Source organism: Chiloscyllium plagiosum, chromosome 20 (genome assembly GCF_004010195.1).
Source record: "Chiloscyllium plagiosum isolate BGI_BamShark_2017 chromosome 20, ASM401019v2, whole genome shotgun sequence".
In the NCBI taxonomy this organism is placed as follows: Eukaryota; Metazoa; Chordata; class Chondrichthyes; order Orectolobiformes; family Hemiscylliidae; genus Chiloscyllium; species Chiloscyllium plagiosum.
The window spans coordinates 2,550,782-2,559,240 of record NC_057729.1 but is presented as its reverse complement, the minus strand read 5'-3'; positions in this window follow the sequence as shown (position 1 = coordinate 2,559,240).

Genomic DNA, 8,459 nt, shown 5'->3' with positions numbered 1-8,459 from the left:
AGTCTAGTAGCCTGTATCTCAGTATTCTCCTCGACAACACTGTTGTTTTCTAGAGTGAATTCTGTCGAAAAATATTCATTTAGTGCTTCCCCTATCTCCTCTGACTCCACACACAACTTCCCACTACTATCCTTGATTGGCCCTAATCTTACTTTCATCATTTTTTTATTCCTTAAATACAGATAGAAAGCCTTAGGGTTTACCCTGATCCTATCCGCCAACAACTTCTCATGTCTCCTCCTGGCTCTTCTGAGCTTTCTCTTTAGGTCTTTCCTGGCTACCTTGTAACCCTCAAGCGCCCTAAGTGAGTCTTCACATCTCATCCTAACATAAGCCTTCTTCTTCCTCTTGACCAGCGATTCCACTTCCTTCATAAACCACAGCTCACGCACACTACAGCTTCCTCCCTGCCTGACAGGTACATACTTAGCTTGGACACACAGGAGCTTTTCCTTGAATAAGTTCCACATTTCTAATGTACCTATCCCTGCTGTTTCCTTCCCTATCCTATGCTTCCTAAATCTTGCCTAATCGCATCGTAATTGCCTTTCCCCCAGCTGTAACTCTTGCCCAGTGGTATACACCTATCCCTTTCTATCACTAAAGTAAACATAACAGAATTGTGATCGCTATCACCAAAGTGCTCACCTTCTTCCAAGTCTAACACCTGGCTGGGCTCATTACCCAGTACCAAATCTAATGTGGCTTCGCCCCTTGTTGGCCTCTCTACATACTGTATCAGGAAGCCCTCCTGCACACACTGGACAAAAACTGTCCCATCTATAGTACTCATACTATAGTGTTCCCAGTCAATATTTGGAAAGTTGAAGTCCCCCATGACAACTACCCTGTCTCTCTCACTCCTATTGAGAATCATCTTTGCTATCTTTTTCTCTAGAGTGAATACTGTCGAAAAATATTCATTTAGTGCTTCCCCTATCTCCTCTGACTCCACACACAACTTCCAGGGAGCTGATTTCCCTGGAGCCTCGGAGGCTGAGGGGTGACCTGATAGAAGTTTGCAAAATCGTAAGGTGCATGGATCGGATAAATAGACAAAATATTTTACCTGGGGTGTGGGAGTCCAGAACTCGAGGGCATAGGTTTAGGATGAGAGGGGGGAAAGATATAAAAGGGATCTAAGGGGTAACCTCTTCATGCAGAGGTGGTACATGTTTGGAATGAGCTGCCAGAGGAAGTGGTGGAGGCTGGTACAATTGCAACATTTAAAAGGCATCTGGATAGGTATATGAATAGGAAGGGTTTGGAGGGATATGGGCCGGGTCCTAGCAAGTGTGACTAGATTAGGTTGGGATATCTGGTTGGCGTGGACGAGTTGGACCAAAGGGTCTGTTTCTGTGCTGTACATCGCTATGACCTTATGACTCTATGTTTAATTGCTGACAGGTTGTTCACGAATGTAGCAGAAATACCTGAACTACAATTAGTAGTCATTAACAAAACAATGAGTACTCAGATGAGGTGTTTCATTGAGAGGGTGTACCATCTTGTGACTCATGTTCAGCATGCAGTATTTCAGATAATCATATTTCAATGGATCCAATTAGATTTTCATCTGGTGAGTCATTTCACAAGTGATCAAGAGTCTTTCTTGAAGGAAATCATGTCTCTCAAACTTGATTTTGTTTTTTGAGGAAGTAACCAAGAAGATTGATGAGGGCAAAGAGGTAGACACTGTGTACTTGAACTTTAGCAAAATCTTTGACGAGGTTCTGCATAGTAGGCTAATTAGAAAAATTAGATCACATGGAATTCAGGGTGAGCTTGTCAATTAGTTACAAAATTAGTTTAAGAGGAGTTGGGGTGTTATGTTAAAATTGTACGGGACATTGGTGAGGTGATGCCTCTTCTGGAGCACTGTGTCCAGTTCTGGTCTCCCTGTTATAGGAAGGACATCATTAATCTGGAGAGATTTACCGGGATGTTGCTGGGAATAGAGAGTTTAAATTATAAGGACCGACTTGATAGGCTGAGATTTGTTTCACTAGAGCATATGAGGTTGAGGGGTGACCTTATGCGATCTATGAAATTAGCAAGTTTTGAGAAGATTTGTAGCTCAGGTTTGCTCACTGAGCTGGAAGGTTCATTTTCAGATGTTTCATCACCATACTAGGTAACATCTTCAGTGAGCCTCCAGACAAAGTACTGCTGGTGTTTCCTACTTTCTATTTATACATTTGGGTTTCCTTGGGTTGGTGATGTCATTTCCTCTGGTGGCATCATTTCCTATGGTGATGTCATTTCCTGTTCTTTTTCTCAGGGGGTGGTAAGTGGGATCCAAGTCAATGTGTTTGTTGATAGAGTTCTGGTTGGAATGCCATGCTTCTAGGAATCTTCGTGCATGTCTCTGTTTGGCTTGTCCTAAGATGGATGTGTTGTCCCAGTCTTTTCAAAAAGATTTGAAAAAGATCAGGAGCAGTTTTTTTTTTCACACAGAGTAGTTCATATGTGGAATGAAAATCCGGAGGAAGTGGTGGTATGTGGGTACAGTCACAATGTATAAAAGACATTTAGATAAGTACATGAATAAGAAATATTTGGAGGGATATGGGCCAAACGCAGGCAGATGGGACTGGTTTAGTTTGGGATTATGGTCAGTTGAACTGATTGGACAGAAGGGTCTGTTTCCATGCTGAATGACTCTGTAACTTTCCAAGCTATACTCATCTGCATTTGGATGCAGTAAGCCAACAACAATCATCAAAAAGCCTGATCATTGAGGAGTAGCACAGATGTACAATACACTGATAAACCTTCTAACTACACTTAGCACAACTGAGATTGAAAACAACCTCCAACATGTGTGAGGTAATACTGCCCTCCCTGCTGCTATCCTCTCTGTCATTACCTTTTAGCTGCTGTCTTCACTGCTACTCCTGCCCTCTCTAAAGATGTTGCCCTCTTGATGCAGCCTGCTCTGCATTGTATCTTCATTGCTGTATCTGTCATTGTCATTTCTGCTGCTGTTTCCCTCTCTGTTGCTGCTGCAAAGACTGTATCATTTTCCTGTATTGTTGATTGTGATTTGAAATGGGGAAAAGAACAATTTTAAATACCAAGGATTGTTGAAGGATTACTGTGTTCACAAAAGCATACAACCTGCTATCATTGTTAGTACTGTTAACACATGTGCTTGTTCAAGTTACAATGGAAGCCTGGTTTGCAGACAAGCTGGAGTCAAGGGGTATATATGAATGGAGTTTTGACCAGCAACAGGGAACTGATTGGTCTGTGGACTGGTGACCTCTTATTGATAACAAAGGTCTTCTGCCTCCCAATAATAATAAGATTGGCTCCCAGGGTAGCTGTACATTTTGGAGGTGTGAATGTTTTGTCAGAAGCCATCAGACTTCTGGAGGAGAATGAGCTATTTTTCTTCTGCAGTAAAAAGGAACATCTCAAACCTGAGGAGACCTTGCGTTGTTTCCCTTTTCCAGCTGCTGTAAGCTGTAACTTTTAATTCATAAGACAAAGACTTTATAAGTGTGAACCAGTCATCTGGAGTACCTGGAAAAGGGAGCATTCTGATCATTAAAAGAATCATCTCAGTATTCCCCACAGACATTGACCATGGAACTGCCTTCCTAGCTTATCAATTCACCCATAGCACCCTTTCTTTTTATCGTTTGTCTGCATCTATGTCTAGAGGGAATGTTTACAAAGGGTTATGTGCCTATGGTTTATGATTGTTCACCAGTAAGTACAGTCAGTTCTGTTATAATGTGCATTTCCTCAATGCAAATTAGCTATAAAGTGATGGAAGAATTTAGAGGATTATTTGAACTTTCCTTACCTGTGTTGGCTAAAACACAATTCCTGTCCCATTTAAATGGTGCTACTATTATGTGGTTTTCTTATAACATGGGGTCACACAGGAATGGAACTGTCGTGTTATATCAGAACAGACTGTAGAGTCGATTCATTTGTAAAGAATAGTCATTCTTGTTCAGTTGAGGAATCAGGTCCATGCTTTCTATCAACCTTGATTGGACAGTCAAGTGAATTGGGGAATTCTGAGTACTTTTTAAAATCCTTAACTTTTATGACAACTCCGGGATTAGTGGTGATTGATTTCAGACATGCTATCCCAGTGAGCATAGCACTACAATCTCTGTGATTGCTCCTTCTGCTGTTACCTCCCTGTTGCTCGCCCCTCTGCCGTTACCCTCCTTGTTGCTAGCCCCTCTGCTGTTACCCTCCTTGTTGCTAGCCCCTCTGCTGTTACCCTCCTTGTTGCCAGCCCCTCTGCTGTTACCTCCCTGTTGCTAGCCCCTCTGCTGTTACCCTCCTTGTTGCTAGCCCCTCTGCTGTTACCTCCCTGTTGCTAGCCCCTCTGCTGTTACCCTCCTTGTTGCTAGCCCCTCTGCTGTTACCCTCCCTGTTGCTAGCCCCTCTGCTGTTGCTCTGCTTGTTGTTGCCATCTCTGCTACATATTTATTCACTCATGGGACGTGGGGATCACTGGCTGGCCAGCATTCATTGCCTGTCCTCAGTTCTCCTTGAGAAGGTAGTGGTGTGCTGTCTTCTTGAACCGCTAAAATCCATATGCTATAGATTGACCCACAATGCCTTCAGAGAGGGACTTCTGGGTTTTTGAGCCAATGACAGTGAGGGAATTGCAATATATTTTCAAGTGTGTGAGGGAGAAGGAGGCGTGGTTGGAGGGGATGTTGCACGCATTCATGTTTCCATGTAAACACTGTCCTTTTATCTTGGTTCATTTGTGGGTTATGGTCATCACTGGCTGGCCAGCAGTTATTGCTGTCCCTAGTTGCCATTGAGAAGGTGGTGATGAGTTACCTTCTTGAGCCACTGAAGTCACCTTTTGTGAGTTGACCCACAATGCCAATAGGGAGGGAATTCCAGGATTTTGACCCGGTAAATTTTGTCCTTCTCATTGGAGGTAGTTGTGGGTTTGGAAGGTGCAGACTAAGGATCTTTGGTGAATTTCTGCTGTGCATCTTGTAGATAGTATACATTGCTGCTACTGAACATCGGTGATGGAGGGAGTGAATGCTTGTGGGTGTGGTGCCAATCACACGGGCTACTTTGGTCTGGATGGTGTCAAGCTTCTTGAGTGTTATTGGAGCTGAACCAATCCAGGCAAGCGGAGAGTGTTCCATCACACTCCTGACTTGGGCCTTGTAAACAGTGGAAAGACTTTGGAGAGTCTGGAGGTGAGTTACTCACTTCAGTATTCTTAGCCTCTGACCTGCTCTTCTCGACACTGTATTCATATAGTGAGTCCAGTTGAGTTTCTGCTCAGTAGTAGCACTATGGATGTTGATAGTGGGGGACTCAGTGATGGTAACACCATTGAATATCCAGGGATGGTGGTTAGATAGTTTCTTATTGGAGATTGTCATTGCCTGGCATTTGTATAATTAGATTAGATTGGATTCCCTACAGTGTGGAAACAGGCCCTTCAGCCCAAAAGGTCTGCACCAACCCTCTAAAGAGTAACCCACCCAGACTCACTTTATACCTGACTAATGCACCTAACACTATGGGCAACTTCGCGTAGCCAGTTCACCTGACCTGCACATCTTTGGACAGTGGGATGAAACTGGAGCAGCCGGAGGAAACCCACGCAGACACGGGGAGACTGTGCAAACTCCACACAGACAGTCACCCGAGGCGGGAATCGAACCCGGGTCCCTGGCACTGTGAGGCAGCAGTGCTAACCACTGAACCACCTTGCCACCCAATAGAATAGCGTCCCCTATCAGCGTTTCGTAAAGACCACTCCCTCCGTGACTCCCTTGTCAGATCCACACCCCCCACCAACCCAACCTCCACTCCCGGCACCTTCCCTTGCAACCGCAGGAGATGCAAGACTTGCGCCCACACCTCCCCCCTCACTTCCCTCCAAGGCCCCAAAGGAAACTTCCATATCCGCCACAAATTCACCTGCACCTCCACACACATCATCTATTACATCCGCTGCACCCGATGTGGCCTCCTCTATATTGGGGAGACAGGCCGCCTACTTGCGGAGCGATTCAGAGAGCACCCCTGGGCCACCCGGACGAACCAACCCAACCAACCTGTAGCACAGCATTTCAACCCCCCCTCCCACTCCACCGAGGATATACAGGTCATTGGACTCATCCACCGCCAAACCACAACAACCCGACAGTCGGAGGAGGAGCGTCTTAGACCTATCAGCCTCACCTTGACCTCTTTCCACCTATCACATTTCCGACGCCCCTCCCCCAAGTCCCTCCTCCCTACCTCTTATCTTAGCCTGCTGGACACACTTTCCTCATTCCTGAAGAAGGGCTTATGCCCGAAACGTCGATTCTCCTGTTCCTTGGATGCTGCCTGACCTGCTGCGCTTTTCCAGCAACACATTTTCAGCTCTGATCTCCAGCATCTGCAGTCCTCACTTTCTCCTACCCAATAGAATAGGTCAATATCAAAATCTGGAAAAATGCAAACAATGGTGCTCCACGGTCAGACCTGGGTCACTATACTTCAGTTTGTGGTTTATTCTTCAATGGAATATGAGAATCAATTGACTAATCCCAGCCCTCAAGACATAGCTCATAGATCAATTAATATTGCATACGCAATGAAGTAAGCCTCTTCTTACTTCTTTATGATTGGATGGAATAAGTCATCTGATCCTGGTACTTCGTCCATATTCAGTTTGAGCTCTGTAATAAGTCAATTTTATCAATTCTGATCTCTTATCGAACCTTTGAGCATGTTGAAGAATAGTCATTTAGTGATTATTGCACAATAGTAAATAAAACAAGGGGATCATTTCAATTCGTCCCCATTGTGTGAAACAATGCATCTATGGAATCAAATTGCACTTACACAAACTGCTTGCGTGGCATGATTGTTATTTGCCACTTGTCAAGCCTGGATATTGTCCAGATCTTGCTGTATTTGAACATGACTGTTTCAGTATCTGAGGAGTTGTGAATAGTGTGAACATTGTGCAAGCATTGGCGAACATCCTCACTTCTGACCTCATGATGGAGGGAAGGTCTTTGATGATGCAGCTGAAGACCATGAGGTTACAGATTGTGCTGAAGTACAGTTCGGCAGTTGTTGATGGCCCACAGTGCCTAATGGATGCCCAATCTTGAGTTGCTGCATTTATTCAAAGTCTGTCTTATTTAGCACAGTGATAATGCCACATAACACGATGGAAGGTATTCTCAATCTGAAGGTGGGGACTGTTCAGTTGTCACTCTTACCGATGCGTGGACAGATGCATCTGCAGCCAGCAGATTGGTAAGGATGAGGTCAGGTATGTTTTTCCCTCTTGTTGGTTCCCTCACCACCTGCTGCAGACCCAGTTTATAGGTGCACAGCAAAATCCCCCAGCCTGAGTACATTTTGTACCCCTGCCACTCTCAGTGCTTACCTCCAAATGCTGTTCATGTGGAATTCATGGAGTCTGGAGTCACTGTTGAGTGTCAGGGCAACTCCGTCCCAACAGTAAATGACTGTGGTGCCCCCTCTGCTGGGTTTGTCCTGCCAGTGGGACAGAACGTATTCATGGACCCTGATGTGTCTGGAACAGTCTCTGTAAGGTATGATTCTGTAAGTGTGACTATGTCAGCTTATTGCTTGACACATCTGTGAGACAGCTGTCCCAATTTTGTCACTAGTAAAAAGGGTTGTTTCTGCCCTTGTCTTTTTCAGTGCCTAGTTTCTGTCCAGTTTCAGTTCATACAACAAAGTGGCTTGCTAGGCCGTCCTCAAAGGGCAGTTGAGAGTCAACCACATTACTAGGTGAGAATGATGGATCAACAATGATTATCAGGAGATCCTTAATTTCAGGCTTTTTTTTTATTGAATTGAAACTGCACCATCTGCAGTGACAGGATTCAAATTCAGGTCCCCAGACCATTAGCAGAATATCTGGATTAATAGTCTCACGATAATACCACGAGGACATTGCCACCCAACATATATAATACCACAAGGACATTGCCACCCAACATACATAATACCACGAGGACATTGCCTCCCAACATACATAATACCACAAGGACATTGCCTCCCAACATACATAATACCATGAGGTCATTGTCACCCAACATACATAATACCACAAGGACATTGCCTCCCAACATACATAATACCACAAGGACATTGCTTCCCAACATACATAATACCACGAGGACATTGCTTCCCAACATACATAATACCACGAGGACATTGCCACCCAACATACATAATACCACGAGGACATTGTCACCCAACATACATAATACCACGAGGACATTGCCACCCAACATACATAATACCACGAGGACATTGCCACCCAACATACATAATACCACGAGGACATTGCCACCCAACATACATAATACCACGAGGACATTGCCACCCAACATACATAATACCACGAGGACATTGCCACCCAACATACATAATACCACGAGGACATTGCCTCCCAACATACATAATACCAC